The sequence below is a fragment of the Callospermophilus lateralis genome, chromosome 11, assembly GCF_048772815.1.
Source record: "Callospermophilus lateralis isolate mCalLat2 chromosome 11, mCalLat2.hap1, whole genome shotgun sequence".
NCBI lineage: Eukaryota > Metazoa > Chordata > Mammalia > Rodentia > Sciuridae > Callospermophilus > Callospermophilus lateralis.
Window position 1 is genome coordinate 101347229 of NC_135315.1, and position 10504 is coordinate 101357732.

The following is a 10504-nucleotide window of genomic DNA, read 5'->3' on the forward strand; positions in this document are numbered from 1 at the left end:
CTTTCCCCATTTTCTGCCTCTGACCGGTAACCTCATTCCTTTAGTCTCTGCTGAATCCTAGCTCTAGGAAAGCCACTATTCCTGGCACCTTTTTACTCTATTCTCATAGGGAACATAATAATTCTCAGTTCAAATAAACGGTTGATGCTAAGGTGATGTAAAAGAGGTCTTCTCAAGTTCAGGAGCCAAAGGGCTAGACAGGGGAAGGAATAATTTACAGGTCAACTGGTAGATATCCAGTTGAATAGTGGCTGAAATGCTGAGATACCTCAAGGGGGTAATAAAACAGTTTATGACAAGGAGATTGGTAATCATGCAGGACTGAACAGACTAAGTCTTACAGAAGAACACATTTTTTAGAGTAATGTAGAAAAACATTGCATATGCAAGATGTACATTGATAACAGTAGAGAGAGTCTAAGTCACTGTGGAAAGGGCTACTGATGAATAGTTGTTTTTAAAAGTTAATGTTATGGGGAAGAGAATAGCAAATTGTGTGTATCCCCACATTTCTATAGTGTTTTTAAAATTTAATTCTGGCAAATTTTCATTCATCTTGAGTGGATATACCTTTGAGATATTCTTGTTTTCTTAAACCTGGTGATACATAGTGTCTCCTCAGGTAGACTGTTGAAGTTTTATACCACTAAAAACATTCCCTGAAAAAAAATTCTTTGCTGGGTACAGTGGATCACCTCTAAACACAGCTATTGGGAGATTGAGACAAGAGCATGGCAAGCCTCAGGCCAGAACAAACACTTTAGAGAGACCCAGTTTCCAAAAATAAACAAATATACGACTCTGGCAGAGCTCTTGCCAATGTTGCAATGTTCTAGGGTTAAATCACTGAGTACACACAAGTATACCCCACCAATAAACAGTTAAAGAGGTAATATCACCTAAAATTCAAGCTTATTATTACTTTTTATTTTTGGCAGACTATCATTCTCTCTAAATGCTCTAAGTAGTTTACGTAAATCTACATACATTTTTCAGCTGAACCACTTTGGTTCTCATCATCTGAAGAAGAGGAGGAAGGTCTTGATGACACCAAAAGTAAGTAGCCACAGGTGTGTTCACTCATATATATTTTTAAAACTTCTGATTTCTTACTGTATTCCTTATTTTAAGAAAGTCAATATGGGCAAATTTGATTACCTTTCATAACAGTGGTTTGAAATCTAAAGGTGATAATTTAATATTCAAACCTAATTGAATTTAACTGGTTATGAATCTGAAAATAGCATTAAAATTCAGGATAATATATAGATAAATATTATCCTTGTGATTCGGGCAGAAGTTTTTCTGAATATTATTTGGGTTTCCATTTTTTTAATCCCTGAAAATGATGAAGAAGTTAAAATTAGTGGTTTTGCAAATAACCATTTAATTAATGAACATATATAGTTGTGATGGTCATTGAGTACATTAATGGTAAAGGATGGTCCTTCCCAGTGGCTCAGTTTTAGTTACATATAAACATGGTGCCCACACCTGGCTGCACAGGTTGCCTCTAGGGTTCCTTAACCTGGTGCTCTTGACCCTGCTGACCCGATCCTGGGGGGACTGCTCTCGGCAGGGTCAGATGGTAGCTGCATCTCTGGCCTCCACCCACTAGGTGGCAGGAGCTCTGCCATATCACAGTCAAATATTATGAAGTGCCTGCCCAGGTGGCCAGGGGTCCTGAGGGGTGGAATTGAGCTAGGTTGAGAGACAGCCTGGGACCACCCTGTGACTTCCTCATGTCACCCCAGGGAGGGACCAAATAAGGGGCACAGCAGCACCTCAGCCTGGGCAGGAACACTCCTAGACGAGGTGTTCCCATCTCTTGGGCCTCAGAGGACCTCAGAGGTCCCTGTCTGATCCCCAGACAGGATGTGCATGGCTGATCCTAAAGAAGGTGGACGGTGCACACATTTCCTGCCCAGGCCCCTGGAATCCCGGAAGCCCAGAGAAAGGGGCAGAAGGGGCCCTGGTCCCCCTCTGAGTGGTTCTCTGGGCCCTGGAGGTGGGGTTTCCACCCATTCTGTGTAGAAGGGCAAGTTCCCCTGGAGGGCAGGCCTGAGATTCCTCTTCTGTCATTGCCCAGGCCTCGGCCCCTCCCCAGCTTCCATGGGTCCTGCAGCTTCCCCTCCACAGGCTCTCGCTGCTCTGCTCAGTCCCAGGAGCCCAAAACCCTCTGCCTCCCGATGCTGTGGCTACTGCTGTCCCTGCTGTGGGCAGTGAAGGGGGCCTGTGCAGAGGGACCAGGGATGGGACACAATGATGGCCCTTGGCTTCCCCCCGGGTGCCTGGCTCAGGATCCGGGATCCAGTGTGGAGATGCCAAATTCCATGAGGGTGCAGGAGGTTCTGTGTGTCCTGGTGCCCTGCAGCTTTTCCTGCCCCGGCTCAGGGAGTGGCCCGGTCTCTGGCTACGGGTTCCGTGCAGGGGCCAATACAGACCATGACTCTCCAGTGGCCAACAACCACCCTACTTGGAGAGTGCAGAAGGAGACCCAGGGCAGATTCCTCAGAGGTCCTCGGGGACCCAGAAACCAACAACTGCTCCCTGAGCATCAGAGACACAGTACTCTGTGCATCTGACAGTGGCATGTGACAGTGACAGTGGCCTGTACTTCTTTCAGATGGAGAAAGGAAGGTTTAAGTGGAGTTATTGTGCAAACCAAGTCTCAGTGCATGTGACAGTATGGCTCCAGCTCTGGGGCAGCCTAGGGAGGTCACAGGACAGGGGTGGGTGGGACCCTGCCCTGGGGGAGTGGGGCTCAAGCATTAGAGGCTCAGCGAGCAGCTGGGTCAGAGCCTGAGCTTCTCTCAGGGCCCCACCTCCCACCCTCCCTACTGACCCTGCCTGTTGCCCTCTGCTCACCAGCCCTGACCCACACCCCTGACATCCTCGTCCCTGGGGCCCTGGAATCTTGCCATCCCAGCAACCTGACCTGCTCTGTGCCCTGGGCCTGTGAGCAGGGGACGCCCCCCACCTTCTCCTGGGTAGGGCCCTCTCTGTCCTCCCTGGGCCCTAACATCATCCACTCCTTGGTGCTCATCCTCACCCCGTGGCCCCAGGACCATGGCACCAACTTCACCTGTCAGGTGAAGTTCCCTGCAGCTGGCGTGACCACAGAGAAAACAATCCAGCTCAATGTCACCTGTGAGTAATTGGACAGAACACCTAAATTCCTGGGGGTTTGAGGGGCAGGGAAGGAGGCTTGGGTCCCAGGGCTGAGGACAATTATTGTTCATGTTCTGGGGACCTAGTTGAGTCAGGGACCTTGGAGGGCACAGGCCTTGTCCCTCTGTGTGTCTGTGGTCATGGGGTGGGTGTGGGGAGTGCTGCTTCATCTTCAATCCAACTAAAAGGGGCAATAAACCACCTTCCTGTCCACATGCTGTAGAGAACCCTGCAGTCAGTGTCTCCCCAGGGGCTGGCCCAGGCAGTGGGGGGGCCTCACTGGGGCTGGGGAGCAGGGCCACCTCAGTTCAGGGCAGAGCTGGGTCCCCCTCATGCTGGACTAACCTGGTGATGGAGCCCCTTGTTGGGGAATCCAGTGACCACTCCTCACCCTCAGCCCCACCACTGCCTTGAGCACCTGTCCCCACCCTCTCTGGCTTCCTGGAACTCTAGCACCTGCCCCTCACCCCACAGGGACAGGGTGACACTCTCATAGCAGAACTGGGTTTCGCAGGCCCCCTCCCAGTCTCCTTCTGGAACCACCTCCAGCCTCCTCTTCTTATTCCCCAACAGCTTTGATCTAAGTGCTTGTGGGAGGAGGCACCGTCCAGGGAATACGTAGAACACACACAGCAGGCTGTCCCCAGAGCCTAGGTCCCTCCCAGAAGTGACCAGTGTCCATGAAAGCTGATCTGAGCCTTGGATTGTCCACCTGAGGACTGAGAGGTCACTGCATGTCAGTAGCACTGAGGATCCATGTTCCTGGTGGTGTCCCACTGCAAGGAGGGACCCTGTTCTGTGGACAGCTACCACCAACTGGCCGTCCTGGCTCTGACTCCATTCAGCCCAGAGGATTGAGCAGTGGATGGTCCTGAGTCTCCGTCCACAGCTGGGTGTGCACGTCAGTGAGCTCAGCTCCTAAACGCAGAGACACCTAGGTCCCAAGCTCTTCTCATTCTGGGAGCATGAGCAGGTGCTTCTCCCCTCAGAGTGGAGACAGTAACTCCCACCAGCAAGGGGGCCAGTGAGGGTGTCCACCAAGCTAGGGTGTGGAGGACCTCCTGTCTGGTTTTGCTTCTGGTGCTGGGGATTGAACCCAGGGCTCACGACCTACTCACCACTGAGCGACACCCTCTACTCCTGGAAGAACCCTTGGATCTCTGCCCATGTCAGGTCAATTTCAAATCTCCCTGTAGTTTATAAATTTACATCCACACATTTTTATTAAGTTAAAATCCACACAGTGTCAAACCCACCACAATACACTTTACACTAGACATGGCATCTTGTGCCTGTGCAGTGATGTGACCCACAACCTCTGTGAATTCCCAGAACACTTTCATCACCCCAGAAGGAAGCCCTGCACCCATGAAGCAGGTCTCCTCCTCTGGCCAACACTAACCTGATCTAGTCTCTGTGGATTTGCTCTCTGGACGATGCTTAGAAATGGAATCACACAAAAGTGGCTTCTGTTCTGGCCTCATTCACCAGACAGTGATTTAAGGTTCTTCCCTGTAACACAGAGTAGCACTGCACTCCTTCCCAAGTGTCCAGTATCTATTGTGGGCAAGACTGTGTTTGCTCATCCATTCACAAGTTGATGGACAGGAGGGCTGTTCCCTCCCTTTGGTCATTATGAACATTGGCTGGGAGGGCTGGTGTTTTTCTTTGAGTAAGGGTTTCCTGTTCCTGGGGTATAACCTGCAGGTGTAACTACCAAGGCTCTTGTCACTGTCCCTGTGTCAGGATGACTGCCCCTCCCCCAGCGTCAGACACTCTAAATCCCACCAGCATTGTCCACGCATCCTGAATTCTCCACACTCTTACCAACACAGGGATTTTCCTTTGTGCAAACTGTGCTCTGCTGTGGGTGTGAAAGGGACACTCACTGCAGCTTTGATTGGCATGAAGGTTCCTGTGGAGGGAGATAGGAACATTTTCCTGTACGAGTGGTCATTTGTAGGTCCCTTCAGAGGGGGTGTTTTCAAATTCCGGGATCCTGCTTTAGCCTGGGTGTTTGGGTCCTTGGTCACTGGAGCCCTAGGAGGGTTTTCCACATACTGGACAATGACCTGTCCACCCCCAACCCTGTGACTGGCCACTCTGTGCTCCAGTTCTGTGTGTTGTCTCTTCATTTTCTTGATGTGAAATCGATTAACGAAAGACTTCCTTGTACAATGAGGAAGTTATGTCCTGTGTGTCCAGCTGCTGTTCAGTCAGGGCCTGCGGGGAGGCTTGGGCTGATGGCCCCACACTAGGGTTGGAGGAGTCCTGGAGGAGCCATGTCCATGGCCTCAGGTGGGAGCAGGGACTCGGGTTGTGGATTAGCAGGTGACTCTGGCCTTGTCCACTTTTCTGCAGGGAGGTCAGGACCCATGGCCCAGGTGGTCCTGGTGGCCATTGGGAGGTGGCTGTCAAGATCCTGCTCCTCGGACTCTGCCTCATCTTGCTCAGGTCAGCACAGCCCAGAGGTGGAGAGGAGGTGTGGGCAGGGCAGGCATCTGGCACTGAATCCCAGAGTCCCAGATTGGGGGACCCAAGGGGTCAAGAACGAGAGCCGAGGACTCTGCCTGGGCCATGGACCATCGCTGTCTGTCCCCAGTTCTGGTCCAATGTGGGGGGAAGTGGGTCTCATCAAGGAGGTCTTCAGGCCAGGCCTCCTTGGCTTCCCTTAGTCACCTCCAGCCCCCTGACAGGGGACAACGTAGGCGACCACTGCCCACTGCACCAAGCTGCCCTCCTGAAGGCCCTGGTCTCTTCGCTCAGAGTGAGGTCCTGCAGGACGAGGGCAGCTAGGCCAGCAACGGGCGAGGAGCTTGCAAATGCTGTCACCAGTTAGTCCCAGGTCAGTGATGCAGTGTCTCAGCATGCCACATGCCCAGGGACACCTTCCCTCTGATGTCCACAGGTTGGCCAGCTCCACCATGAGCTGTCCCTCCTGTCTTGAAGCCCACCTTCCTGCCTGGGTCCCCTGTGACCCTGGCTCAGGGCCCCGTCTCTACAGCAGAGCCAGGTGGGTCCCCACATTGGCCTTGCTGAACTCCCTGGTCCCCTCAGCACCTGGCCATTCTCCTAAGCCTGGCCTTCCTCATGTCTATTCCCCCTGAACCTGGTCACTTGTGGTCCTCGTCTCTCCTGCTCACTGTGTCTGGCTCAGCTCCTGCCATCTGTACCCCGTACCAGCCTCTAGAGTGTGCCCACTTCCTCCATGGCATGACCAGCTGTGTGCCCTCCATGGACGGTGACAGGAGAACAGGGGACCCTGGACAAGAGGGCCTCACAGGGCCGTGCTGTGGACTCTCTCCCAGAGCCGTCCTCCCTCCTCTGCAGACCCCCACACCCTCAGGGCCAGGCTGCTGGGGTCTGGGACTTGGCAGGCACAGACCCTACTCCTGACACGCAGCTCCGCCCCCTCCTGCCTCTGCACCTCTTGGTCCTCCTTCAGCTCCAGGCGTGTGTGTGTGTGTGTGTGTGTGTGTGTGTGTGTGTGTGTGTGTTTTTGAGGTTCCTGCAGGTGTTGGGGGTAGCGTCCACCCGTGATTAGGGCTGTGTCGTCACTGATGTGGAGGTCCTCCCTGTCCCAGGGTCTCCCTGGGAGCTGCCATCAAGCAGCCGTCCTTGCAGAGGTGGCAGGAATGGAAACAATCATAAACAGTGGGCGAGGACACATGGTACTGACGGGCGTCTGTCGGAGGTGGTGCAGGGGGCAGCTGGTGGCAGGCGGCAGGCTCTGGGGCCATGGCTATGGGTGGTGTTTAGGCAAAGCCGGTGGCGGGGGGGTGGTGACGGGCTGGGGTTCCCTGAGGAAGGGACCTGGGAAGGGGTACAGGGAGCAGTGTGACATGGCTCAGACCAGAGGCCACCGCTGTGTTCTGTGGAGTGACTGGGCACAGAGGGGGGCGAGAGCAAAGGTGGGAGGATGCAGACTGGCCCTGCAGACTAAGCCCCGGACCCAGGGCCTGCGAGGATAGCAGGCCCTAGGTGCACGTGGCATTAGCAGGACCCTGTGCTTCTGTGGTTGTTGACCAGAGTGGGTCCTGGGTGCCCAGAGAAGGGAAGGGAACACGCAGCCTCCTGAGGAGCTTGGGAGGAAGGACCAGGCAGGGTGTGGGGAGGATGCACTGGGAAGAGCTGGAAGGTCAGAGTGTCCAGGGATGTGGTCAGTGGGGAGAAGGGCAGGGGTGGTGGGAGCATGCTTCCCTGAGTAACCAATGGACTCAGAGGGGCAGGGCTGTGGGAGGAGGGGGGTTCTGAGATGCACCTGGCCCCACAAGGGATCCTGGGAAGGGAGCTGCCTGCACCCTGGGAACAGAGGAGAGAATCCACCTTTGGATGTCACACTGTGTCACTGGGGAACAGTGAGTCACCTGGGTAGGTGGAGAAGAAGCACAGCTGTCCTTAGTGACCTTCACTGCTGTCCCCGACCAGTGCCTGCAGCTGAACTAAGGTCACCATGTGAATTTGCAGGGACCCAAAATAAAACACAGACACAACTGACCTTCACACAGGCTTCAGGACAGTGGGGGGGGGTGGGGGAGAGAGAGAGAGGGAGAGAGGAGGAGGGAGGGAGAGGGAGAGAGAGCAGGAGAGGGAGAAAGGGAGGGAGGGAGAGGGAGAGAGAGAGAGGGAGGGACAGAGGGAGGGGGAGAGAGAGGACTTCAGAAGTCAGCTTTTATGTGGGCGGACACTTTGCTTAAAAAGTTCTATCCATAAAAAGGCAGAAGGGGCAGGGATACCAGGGATGAGGTGAGTGGAACCTGTTCATTGTGCTGTGATCCCATGTGTCTTGTTCAGTTTTTGTCACCTGTGCTTTGGGGTTACCCAGGAAATGATACCCCTGCCATGGCCATGGTCATGACGCTGTCCCCATGTTCCCTCCAGCATGTGACAGCTCCAGGTCTCACATTGGGGCCTTCCACCTGTTGTGGTGGCCTTTGTGCAGGGGGAGGATCGTGGGCAACAGCAGTTCCAACACAGCGATGGGGACGGGTGTGGAGACTTCACTGGAGAAAGTTCAGGAAACCTGGAAGGAGGGGCGGGCTGGAAGTACAAGGCATCTAGAAGAGTTTGGTTGCAAAAAGGGATACACAAATGCCTCTGGGGACAGAGGGCTTTTCTTGGATCCTGCTCCACACCCTCCAGAGCTGCCCTGTGAATCCCCTCCATGTGCCCATTGATCTGTGATGGACATGGGGGGGGACAATTCCCACACTGTCTCTGCAGAGCTGGGGCGGGGTCCACCCCTGCTTCTCCCAGGGTGTAGCCTGGATCCCTGGCTGCCGCCCCCCAGTGTCTTCCTCTGCGGATGCCTGGTCTCCTGCCCTAGAACATGTGCCTCCTCTCCCAAAGAGAGACCCCGTGATTGGATTCAGGCCCCCACTGGATAATCCTGGATGATCATCGCTACTCAAGGTCATTACCCGATATCATCTGCAAACCCTCTTTTAACAGCAAATATCTACAGCTTGGTGGCTAAGGCCTGGGCCTCGTTGGATGTCTCCCTTCAGCCCACAGCCATGTCCTGTGACCTTCTGCTCCTGGAGTGGCCCCCTGTCCTATGTTCCTGACCTTTGCTCGGCTTTTCCAGCCCCAACACACTAGTGGGCTCCTGGTGTGCAACACCCAAGCTGGGGAACAGGGACCTGCTCTGCTGATGAGGTCATTCAAGGGGGAGAGAAAAAGTCACACATGAGAGGAAACCCTGGGACTAGGGCATGCTTGTGTCCAGAGCATGTCAAGGTGGACCCTCTGGGATGGGGCTGGAGCTCAGTGGTGCAGTGCTGGCCCAGCATGTGTGGGGCACTGGGTTCAATCCTCACAGAAGAACCTCAAAACCAGGCCATCTACAAATGACAAGTAACAAAAATGGTCCCTACCTGATTGATAAATGGTCTCTCTGTAAGGAAATCACACATGGCTGTGCAAAACACTGGGGAAAGGACTTGGAGACATTTCTCCAAGGAATACAAATGGTGCCTAGCATGAATATGTGCACACATACCACCATCAGGAGTAACCAGTGAAGTGCAACCCCAAACCTCCACGTCACCCTTCACGCTGCACCTGTTAAATACGTGCCCCTCACACCCATCATGAGGTTCCTATTTTAAAATGGGCAATGCTAGTGAGGAGGAGGATGTGGGGCTGGAGGCTTGTGCTCTGTGCTGAGAAGGAGAAAGGGGGCACCCACTGTGGAGGGCAGCGCCGCTGTTCCTCAAAAGACCAGGAACAGCTGATCTGGTCACCAGAGGTTCCACTGTGACCACCCCTAGGGAACCCACACAGACCTGGGAGGCAACGTGTTCACCCCAGGGTCACTATGGCAGCATTCACTGTAGCTAAGGGGAAGTGGCCACCTGTCCCCAGCAGCTGCTGGAGCAACCCAGCCTGCCCTAACCTGCAGGGGAGGAGGACCTACAGGAGCCTCAGCAGGGTGCCCCCTGAGCACAGAAGGCCAGGCACAGGGGACAGCACCATCTCCACTGAGGGGGCCCTGGAGCAGGAGAGTTCACAGGGGAGTGGGGTCTCCATGGCGGGGCCCCAGGAAGAGGCCTCCACTGGGCACAGAGAATCCAGGGCCAGTCAGTGAGGAGAAGCTGCTCAGCAGCCTTGGCCTGTGGGGCTGGAGACTGCAGCCAGGGGTGGTGCATGGCCTGCTCCAGGGGAATACAGCGACCAGAGGGGGAGGACCGTGGACTGCAGTGGACCAAGTCCAGCTGTGTGTACCCAGGAACAGGGCCTGAATCCCACCTTCTCCTGCTCCAACAGAGCTCCAATGAGAGGACAGTGAATCAGTAGAAGAGCCCAGTGGGTGGGGGAGGGGACAGGTGGAGGACAGAGGGAGGGGACACAGCACTGGGACTGAGTGGAGCCAGTCACCTTCCCTGCCCAGATGAAGGTGTCCCAGTGACCCTGCTCTCGGACACAACTCTAACGCACCAAGGAAACCTTCACAAAGGAACAAGGAGGGTTAACATGACATAAGTTTAGGGACACCCTGGTGGCCCCAAATGCTAGAGAGGACCTGCAGCCACTAAAGCTCCCCAAGACTGCCAGCAGGACAATGAGCGGTACCGCCATGTGGAGAGGAGTTGGCAGAGTCACCTAAATGGGAACCTACACTCTTGCCAGGGATCCAGACAACCTCTCCCAAATCTTTATCAAGTGACATGGGGACTCTACTCCACAAAATAAGTGGCTTGTCCTTGTGTTTCTATATTTAGAGCAGCTTTCTGTCACTGTCACCAGGCCTGACAGCAACCCCACCATCACCTGGAAGCCACGTGGGTGGGCCCGTCATGAAAGAAGCCTCTGCAGACACAGCCAACCCGCG

General features: G+C 54.4%; 1 pseudogene; it reads left to right on the forward strand.

Annotated features, from left to right (window-relative positions):
• Positions 1-2321: 2321 nt before the first annotated feature.
• Positions 2322-8825, forward strand: LOC143410730 (myeloid cell surface antigen CD33-like; annotated as a pseudogene).
• Positions 8826-10504: the final 1679 nt, after the last annotated feature.